Raw genomic sequence first — 7,798 nt, forward strand, 5'->3', positions numbered from 1 at the left:
TCTCAAGCCGGAAGTAATTGCCAGTTTGGTGAATGGTTTCTTTTCAGTTCTTTTTCTGTGGATTTTCATGGAAGTATACTTCTACAGATACATTATATGTAATATATATATATTTATCTATATAGAATGATGGAAAAAGAAAGAAATACATTCTTTCAAGATCTTTGAGTCTTGCTTCCTTATTTGTTTTTTATGGATTTCACCCATATGATAAATATGTAGGCTCACAGTCCCCCTCACAATGATATTCCTCTCCTCATCTCTCCCAGAGCAACATGAAGCTGAATATATTCTTTCTAGCCAGGTAACTCCTATTGCTATTGTGGGTTTTGGGTTTTTTTTTTTTCCTTTTTGTTTTTTTTTAGTAAAAATAAGACACATAAAAGGTAATTTTAAGAGTACCCAAGTATCAAAGTGAAAAGTAAACCTTTCTCTCTGCCCGATCTCTGTCTCTCAAGAGTAATACTGTGAAATGCTTGTGTGTGTGGTTTCATTTTGGAAGCAAGCTTAATAACTGGAGAAAGGCATAAATGTTAACTTTAAGCAGGCACTCTTTCTACTCAACCATTCACAATGAAACAGATTGCATGGGGAGGCACCTGGTTGGCTCAGTGGTTTAGCATCTGCCTTTGGCTTAGGGCATGATTCCGGGGTTCTGGGATCAGGTCCCACATCAGCCTCCCTGCAGGGAGCCTGCTTCTCCCTCTGTCTGTGTCTCTGCCTCTCTCTGTGTGTGTCTCTCACGAATAAATAAATAAATAAAATCTTAAAAAAAAAAAAAAACAGATTGCACAGGTAGCATCGAGTGTACACCAGACCTGAGTCTGGGGAAGGGAGGTAGTGAATCAGGTTCTCTCTTGGAGTCTGCTCAGATTGCTGCCTTCTTACTATGCTGTTTCCTTGCTTGTCCTTCATGAGGGTCCCTGTTCTTGGAGGCCACCTCTCACTGCTGGAGTCTCTGACACTTGTGTTTTGAACTGTGCCCATCACTCCCCCTTATCTCGAACCTCTCCTCACCTTCTACCAAGCATCCATCAAGTCCTGTCAGCCCCTCTGCCTAACGACTCACCAGCTCATCTTATCCCATCCACAAGGCTTCTACCTTAGTTCAGATTCTTCTGCATGCTTTGGATGGTATTGCAAAGCTTCCTTTCTGGCCTCCTCTTTAGATGAGCCCCTGCCCAATCTGTCGGATTCACTTATGAAATTACAAGCTGGGCATATTGCTGCTCTGCTTAAAACCCTTCTGTGTCCCTCTGTCACCTATGGAATAAAGCCCTGCTTCTAGATTACTCCCGCTGCACTTCTGCCCTCTTAGGTAGGAGCCATGTCCATGTCTCTTCTGTGCCACGAGACCTGCAGGCAAGGCTGGAGGTGCTGTGTTCTTGCCTCACCTCGCCTGTGCTTTCATGGAGAGCACATCCCTCACCTCCATTGCTTTTCCTCCTCCTGCCCAGCTGTTAACTCTGGAAGCCCCTGAGGCTCAGTGGTGCACTTCTTCCTTAGTCCTCCTCTGCTTGGAGAAGAATCAGGAGCTCTGCCTCTTTGTGCTCCTAGTTCCATTTGTATTATTCTATAAGCGTGTTTATTGCTTTGTAATGAAGCTTCTGGTTTGCTAACCTGCCTCCCTCCTCCATACTGTGACATCTTTGAGAATGGAAATGTTGTCTTCCTGTTCTTACCATGAATTCCCAGCATTTAGCATTGTGTCTGCACCTAGTAGGCTCCCTCGGAAGGCAGGCTGCAAGAATACATCAGCCTGACACCTATGCTAGCTCCAAATCGATGTCTTCTAATTTTCATTCTTTTCCTCATTCAGATCCTTTTTTATCCTGTTTCTTCCCTATCACCTTCACCATCCTTTTCCTGCTTCTCCTAGGTATTATTCCCAGGCATGTAGCATAGCAATATATAGGGAATTATCATAGTGAGGTCTTGTTTTGACCACCTTGCCTTGTTTCTTATTTTGGGTCATTGAGCCAGTCAGTTCCGTGACACCCTCTATAGTCCCGTTTCTTGGCTACTTAAAAAATTCTTTTGGAGTTGGCACGATTGGTAGCTTGGGTGGCTGTTAGAAGAGCATTATGCTTTCTTCATTAATTTACATGACATTTTCTTAATGACCATGTATCTTTTGTAAAGAAAAGGGGTTTGTTTGCCCAAATTATAAGCAAACGTAATTTAAGTACTAGAGTCTTGATTAAGCAAAGTGAAGCATCTGTGAAGTCAGGGGTTTCAGCAACCCATAAATTCCCTTTGATTTATAAGATCCTACACTCATTTGACAGTAATCTCTTGGCCTTGACATTTATCTGAGTCATATTCTCTTGATATGAAAAGTCAGAGTCCAAGCAGAAGTAAGTAAGTCAATGCTGAGTTATTTCTGATTACCATTTGATTATAAATTCATATGCGATCCTTGGGTTTACTTGAGATTTTGAATTAACGGGATATATCACCATCAGTTATAGAACATGGACTACATGGTTCATTAAAAGAACCATATTTGGAGGCTGTTAATGAAAGTTGGTATTTTTTAAGTTTATTTTTTGGTAATCTCTACACCCAAAGTGCGGCTCCAACTCATGACCCTAAGATCAAGAATCACAGTTGTCCTTCTAACTGTGCCAGCCAGCATCCCAAAGGTCTATATTGGTTAAATAAACAAAATATATACATTTCTCTCTCTTGCCTTCATCTGTCCTTTCCTGTTTTTCACTCTGTCTCTTGCTCAGACTTGTTTCCAAGAAACCATAAGGTAGAGATAATATGGCCGCATCACTTCCAGAGAACTTACACTGATCTCACAGGGGCTATTGGCAAATCAAAATTAGATTGGATCACAAGTAAGACAAGTTGAGTCACAAGCTCTCTGTAGGAAGAGGCATATCGTCAGCTGTTTCAAGACCCAGTGGTGTCTGTTAGGATGCAATTTACAGAATCACATTGGAAGAAGCAGAAATGAGGCAGAGTCTTTTTCAAAGGCAGGGGGTTAGTGCATTATTCTTTTCATTATTGGTCTAGGTCTTGCCAGTTTGGCAACCATAAACTTACAGTGCTTTGACAGCATGCAGATGTCTCTGGAGCCCAATGCCATAGATGGCGGCATTATCCAGAAGAAGGTAGACTTGGTTTTCACATGCTTGTTTGCCCAAGATATCCATAGTTGGAATAATAGTTTATGTTAATTCATTCTGGAAGTTGGCCAAAGCTGCTTCTCAGCCTCTGACAGCTGAAGCCCAGCTACCTGGGCCAGTTTGTTCACTTAAGCTTCCATTCCCAGGTAAGGCCTGTCTCTTCTCTCAGTCCTGGGTATATATTAGAGACTATCTTCAGGCACACAGAAGAACATTGGAGGATCTTTACCCTTCTAGTAAATCTAGATTAAGAGACTGACAATTTTGGTGAATAATAATGATTGGTAATATGTTTCAAATGCTAGGTATGTTCTGGACACTCTTTAAAACTTCATGTAAATTGTCCCATTTAATTCTTCTGGCCACTTTATGAGATACTTCATTTTAGTAATCCCATTTTATAGAGCAGGTGCTTCAGGGTGTATAACTTACGTAAGGTCACTCAGCTAGGAATTGGTAGGGGAACTGAGATTTATGTCCAGACATTCCATGTCCAGAGGCTGAGTATTTCACTACCATGTGGCCTCTGGATACCTCCCGATAATAAGACATGTAGCCGAGTCTGAATTTCTGCCTCCACCTTTTACTTTATAAGCATATTTATTTATTTTCTTGGAACTGCAGTAGCTCATCTGTGGAAAAGAGACTTAAAAACCTACTTCATAGAATTGCTTTGAGGATTTATACGTAAAATGCTTAGTAGTTCCCAATACCTTTTAAGTACTCAGTAAATAGTAGCTAGTCTTATTAAATAATTTAAGAAACCCAACTTGGTTGGATCTAGATAAAGCAAAGCATTGTCAAGGAGCCAAAGGCTATCTGTGATTGTCTAAACCCCTCACCAGGTAGATTTATAATATCTTTACAGGTCTATGCCTTTTGGAAAATCAGACTGGAAGGAATATCACATTTGCTGAGATTCTATAAATGTTGTATGGAACAAAGAACCATGATGTAGGAATTAAAAGTCTGGAATTCTAGAGCTAGATTTGTGATGAACTAGCTAGCTGAATTTAAACTAATTCTTTAAACCCTTCCATGCCTTGTTTTTCTTTGTTCGTGAAGATACAGAGAAAGGGGAGCCCTTTTGCACTGTTGGTGGGAATGCAAACTGGTATAGCCAGTTTTGGGAGAAAACAGTATGGAGTTTCCTCAGAATGTCAAAAATGGAACAGCCCTATGTTCTAGTGATCACACTACTAGATATTTACCCAAAGAATACAGAAATACTAATCGAAGGGATACATGCACCCCAATGGTTATAGTAGCATTATCTACAATAGCAGAATTATGTAAACAGCCCAAATGTCCATCGACTGATAAATGGGTAAAAAAGTGTGATATATATATGCAATGGAATATTAGTCATAAAAAGAATGAAATCTTGCCATTTGTAATAACATGGGTGGAGCTAGAGAATACTATGCTAAACAAAATAAGTCAGAGAAAGGAATACTGTATCATTTCACTTATATGTGGATTTTATGAAACAAACGAACATAGGGGAGAGAAAAGGAAAGACAAACCATAAAACAGACTCTTAACTCTAGAAAACAAACTGATGGTTACCAGAGGGGAGGTGATGGGAATTAAGGGTTGCACTTGTGATGAGCACCAGATGTCATATGTAAGTGATGAATCACTAAATCCTACACCTGACACTAATATTGCACTACTGTTAACTAGCTGGAATTTAAATAAAAACTTGGGAAAAATAAAAGAACAATAAGGGGCTGGGTTTGGAAATGGGGGCTAGCAAATTGGATGTGCTCTGTAGAACTTTTGAGTAAGAAATTCTGTGATTCCGGGGATCCCTGGGTGGCGCAGCGGTTTGGCGCCTGCCTTTGGCCCAGGGCGTGATCCTGGAGACCCGGGATCGAATCCCACATCGGGCTCCCGGTGCATGGAGCCTGCTTCTCCCTCTGCCTGTGTCTCTGCCTCTCTCTCTCTCTCTCTCTCTCTCTCTCTCTCTCGCTCGAATAAATAAATAAAATAAAATAAAAAAAAGAAATTCTGTGATTCCAAATCTAAGCCAATTCAGGTTGGTATAGTAATTGAGTAAATGATGCCCGGAGTTCCTGGTCCCCTTTATTCTGTTGTCTGCGTGGAACTTGGTCAGAGGTCAGGGGGTCATCATTCTGAGCCACTTCCAGGAAGCTCCAGGATGATGTGCTTTGCCATCATCAGTCTAATGTGATGACCCCTAGGTCAGTGCAATGGACCTCACATTAGCTTGAGCAATTTCATTCTTCCTTTCACTTATTGATGATCGTGTTAGGAAAACATCCAACAGTCCTTCGCCCCCTGACTATAATTTTAGCTTGTTTTCTTTTTGGGGGGTTGGGGAGAGGCAGGTGGAGAGGGAGAGGGAGAGAGAGAATCTCAGTGATACTCCCTGCTGAGCACAGAGCCCAATGCAAGGCTCAATCTCAAGATCATGACCTGAGCTGAAATCAAGAGTCCAATGACTCAGTCAGTGACTGAGTCACTCAGGTGCCTCTAGCTTGCCTTCTTCCTCTTGATTAACATCCATCATGCTTATTGCTTGCTATCTGCCATATTAGTTACATTATTTTCTTTATTCTTTGTGTATTTATTGCCTTGTGTTTCAAAGTGTCCTTTTTAAAAATATTATTAATTAATTAATTAATTAATTTATTTATTTATTTATTTGAGAGAGAGACAGAAATAATGACAGAAAGCACAAGCGGGGAGGAGAGGGCGCAGCAAGCCTGATGCGGGGCTCGATCCCAAGACCCTGGGGTCATGCCCTGAGCTGGAGGTAGATACTTAACCAACTGAGCGACCCAGGTGCCCCAAAGAGTGCCTTTTTATCCTACTAATTTGCAACCCTTTCCAGCCTAAGAAGCAATGATCTGAAAGCTCCTTCTGCATTCTCCCTTATTAGATGTTATAAATGCAGATGTACCAAACTCTGCATGGTGTAATAGACTTGGATTCGAACAATTCCTTATTTTTTATCTTTAACTTTGGATAAATTACTTAACTGGAGCATCAGTGTTGTTGTATATAAAATGGAAAAGACCTACCCTTCAGAGACATCATGGAGACTAGAGAAAATGTCATTAAAATGAAGTACTGAGCCAGCGCATAATGAGTGCTATTGTTTGCAAAGTAGCTAACACAATAATGCCCAAACATAGAACAGAGAAAAGAAAGCCTTTTATTAAAAGATCAAAGTGAAAACAAAGTTGAGAAATATGGGATGCCTGGATGGCTCAGGGGTTGAGCATCCGCCTTCAGCTCAGGGCGTGATCCTGGGGTCCTGGGATCGAGCCCCTCCTCAGGCTCCCTGTGGAGCCTTTTTTGTTGTTGTTGTTCTAGTAAAACTTTATTCACAAAAAAAAAAAAAACAGGAGTGAAAAGACTCCCGCGCACAAGTCATTTTTTGCTGATCTAAAAGGATGAAAATATATTTGGCTAAAGTTCTCGAAAATTGGTCTATCTCCAAGAAGACAAAGAAACTGTATAAAATTTAGGTCATTTTTGGTAGACTGATTTAAACAATGTTTCCTAAACCCCCAGGTTCTCATTTAATCCTCCATAAAGATTGAGAAGATAAAAAACTATATTCCCATTTTACAGATGAAGATACCGCAGCTCACTGAACTTAGCGAGTCATTCGAGATCACACAACTAGTATGGGGTAAAGCCAGGACTCCAACCAAGGTCTGTGTTAATTCTAGGTCCGTGATTTCCCAGCATCATAAGTGTTGCCTGTAAGCACCCTGAGCCTGAAAGGATTATAAAGAAGGATCAGAAAATGCCAGTTTTATCCTAAGAAAGTCATCAGTGATGAACTCAAATTTATGAGTAAGATGTTCATTAAAGCCCTTTTTCCAACATTACAAAATTGGAAACAATCTAAATGTCCAATATTCAAGGGAAGGTTGAACAAATTACGATGTAGCTATTGAAAATAGCTACATCCCTCTGCCTCTGCCTCTGTCTCTGTGTCTCTCATGAATAAATAAATAGAATCTTTAAAAAAAAGTTGAGAAACTATTTGCCATTCATTGGCAAAGTAATATCATTACTGTATGAAAAATCTTTACAAAATAATAAGAAAATATCTGTCCCTAATTTTTAAAAATGGACAAAGGTCCTAAACAAATAGCCAGTACATCTATGAAAAAAATATTTAGCCTTACAAGTAAATAATGGATAAAATGTGCATTTAAACCCCAGCATATACTTTTTCTGAAGGCTTTATTTTTTTATTTATTTTGAATAATGATGAAGAGGATGTTAGATTCCCAAGCATCAGTCCTCTTTCTCTCTGCCCAGACTATGGAATACATGGAGAATTATGCAGCCCTTCACTCCTCTCATCCTCTTGTGACACTAGTCCTGATCTGCTTCAGCCTTCCACAAATCTACTGCTTCTGCCCTTGCTTCATGCAGAGAATGGAAATGCTGATTTGGCTACTTTGTCAGACCCTCTTTGGGAAAGTGAGCACAGGCCAGTGTGGTTCCTGGGTGTTTGGACCTCTCTGAGGTGTTCCATCATGCTCCCTCAGGGAAGGGAGCCTTCATTCTCCCCAGAGCTTTCTTGGGGGCCTGGCCACATCTAGTGGAGTCCCAACATTGAAGCTTTATTCCTTCCCTTTCTTATTCTTTACCCCTCTCTCAGTTATAGC

The 7,798-nt window shown here is 40.5% G+C and overlaps 1 protein-coding gene across 5 annotated transcripts in view; it reads left to right on the top strand.

Annotated features, from left to right (window-relative positions):
• PRUNE2 (prune homolog 2 with BCH domain) overlaps positions 1-7,798 on the top strand; it is a 256,690-nt gene that overhangs the window by 95,159 nt on the left and 153,733 nt on the right. The gene's annotated exons all lie outside the window — the stretch shown is intronic.

This window comes from Canis lupus, chromosome 1 (assembly GCF_048164855.1).
Source record: "Canis lupus baileyi chromosome 1, mCanLup2.hap1, whole genome shotgun sequence".
Lineage (NCBI taxonomy): Eukaryota > Metazoa > Chordata > Mammalia > Carnivora > Canidae > Canis > Canis lupus.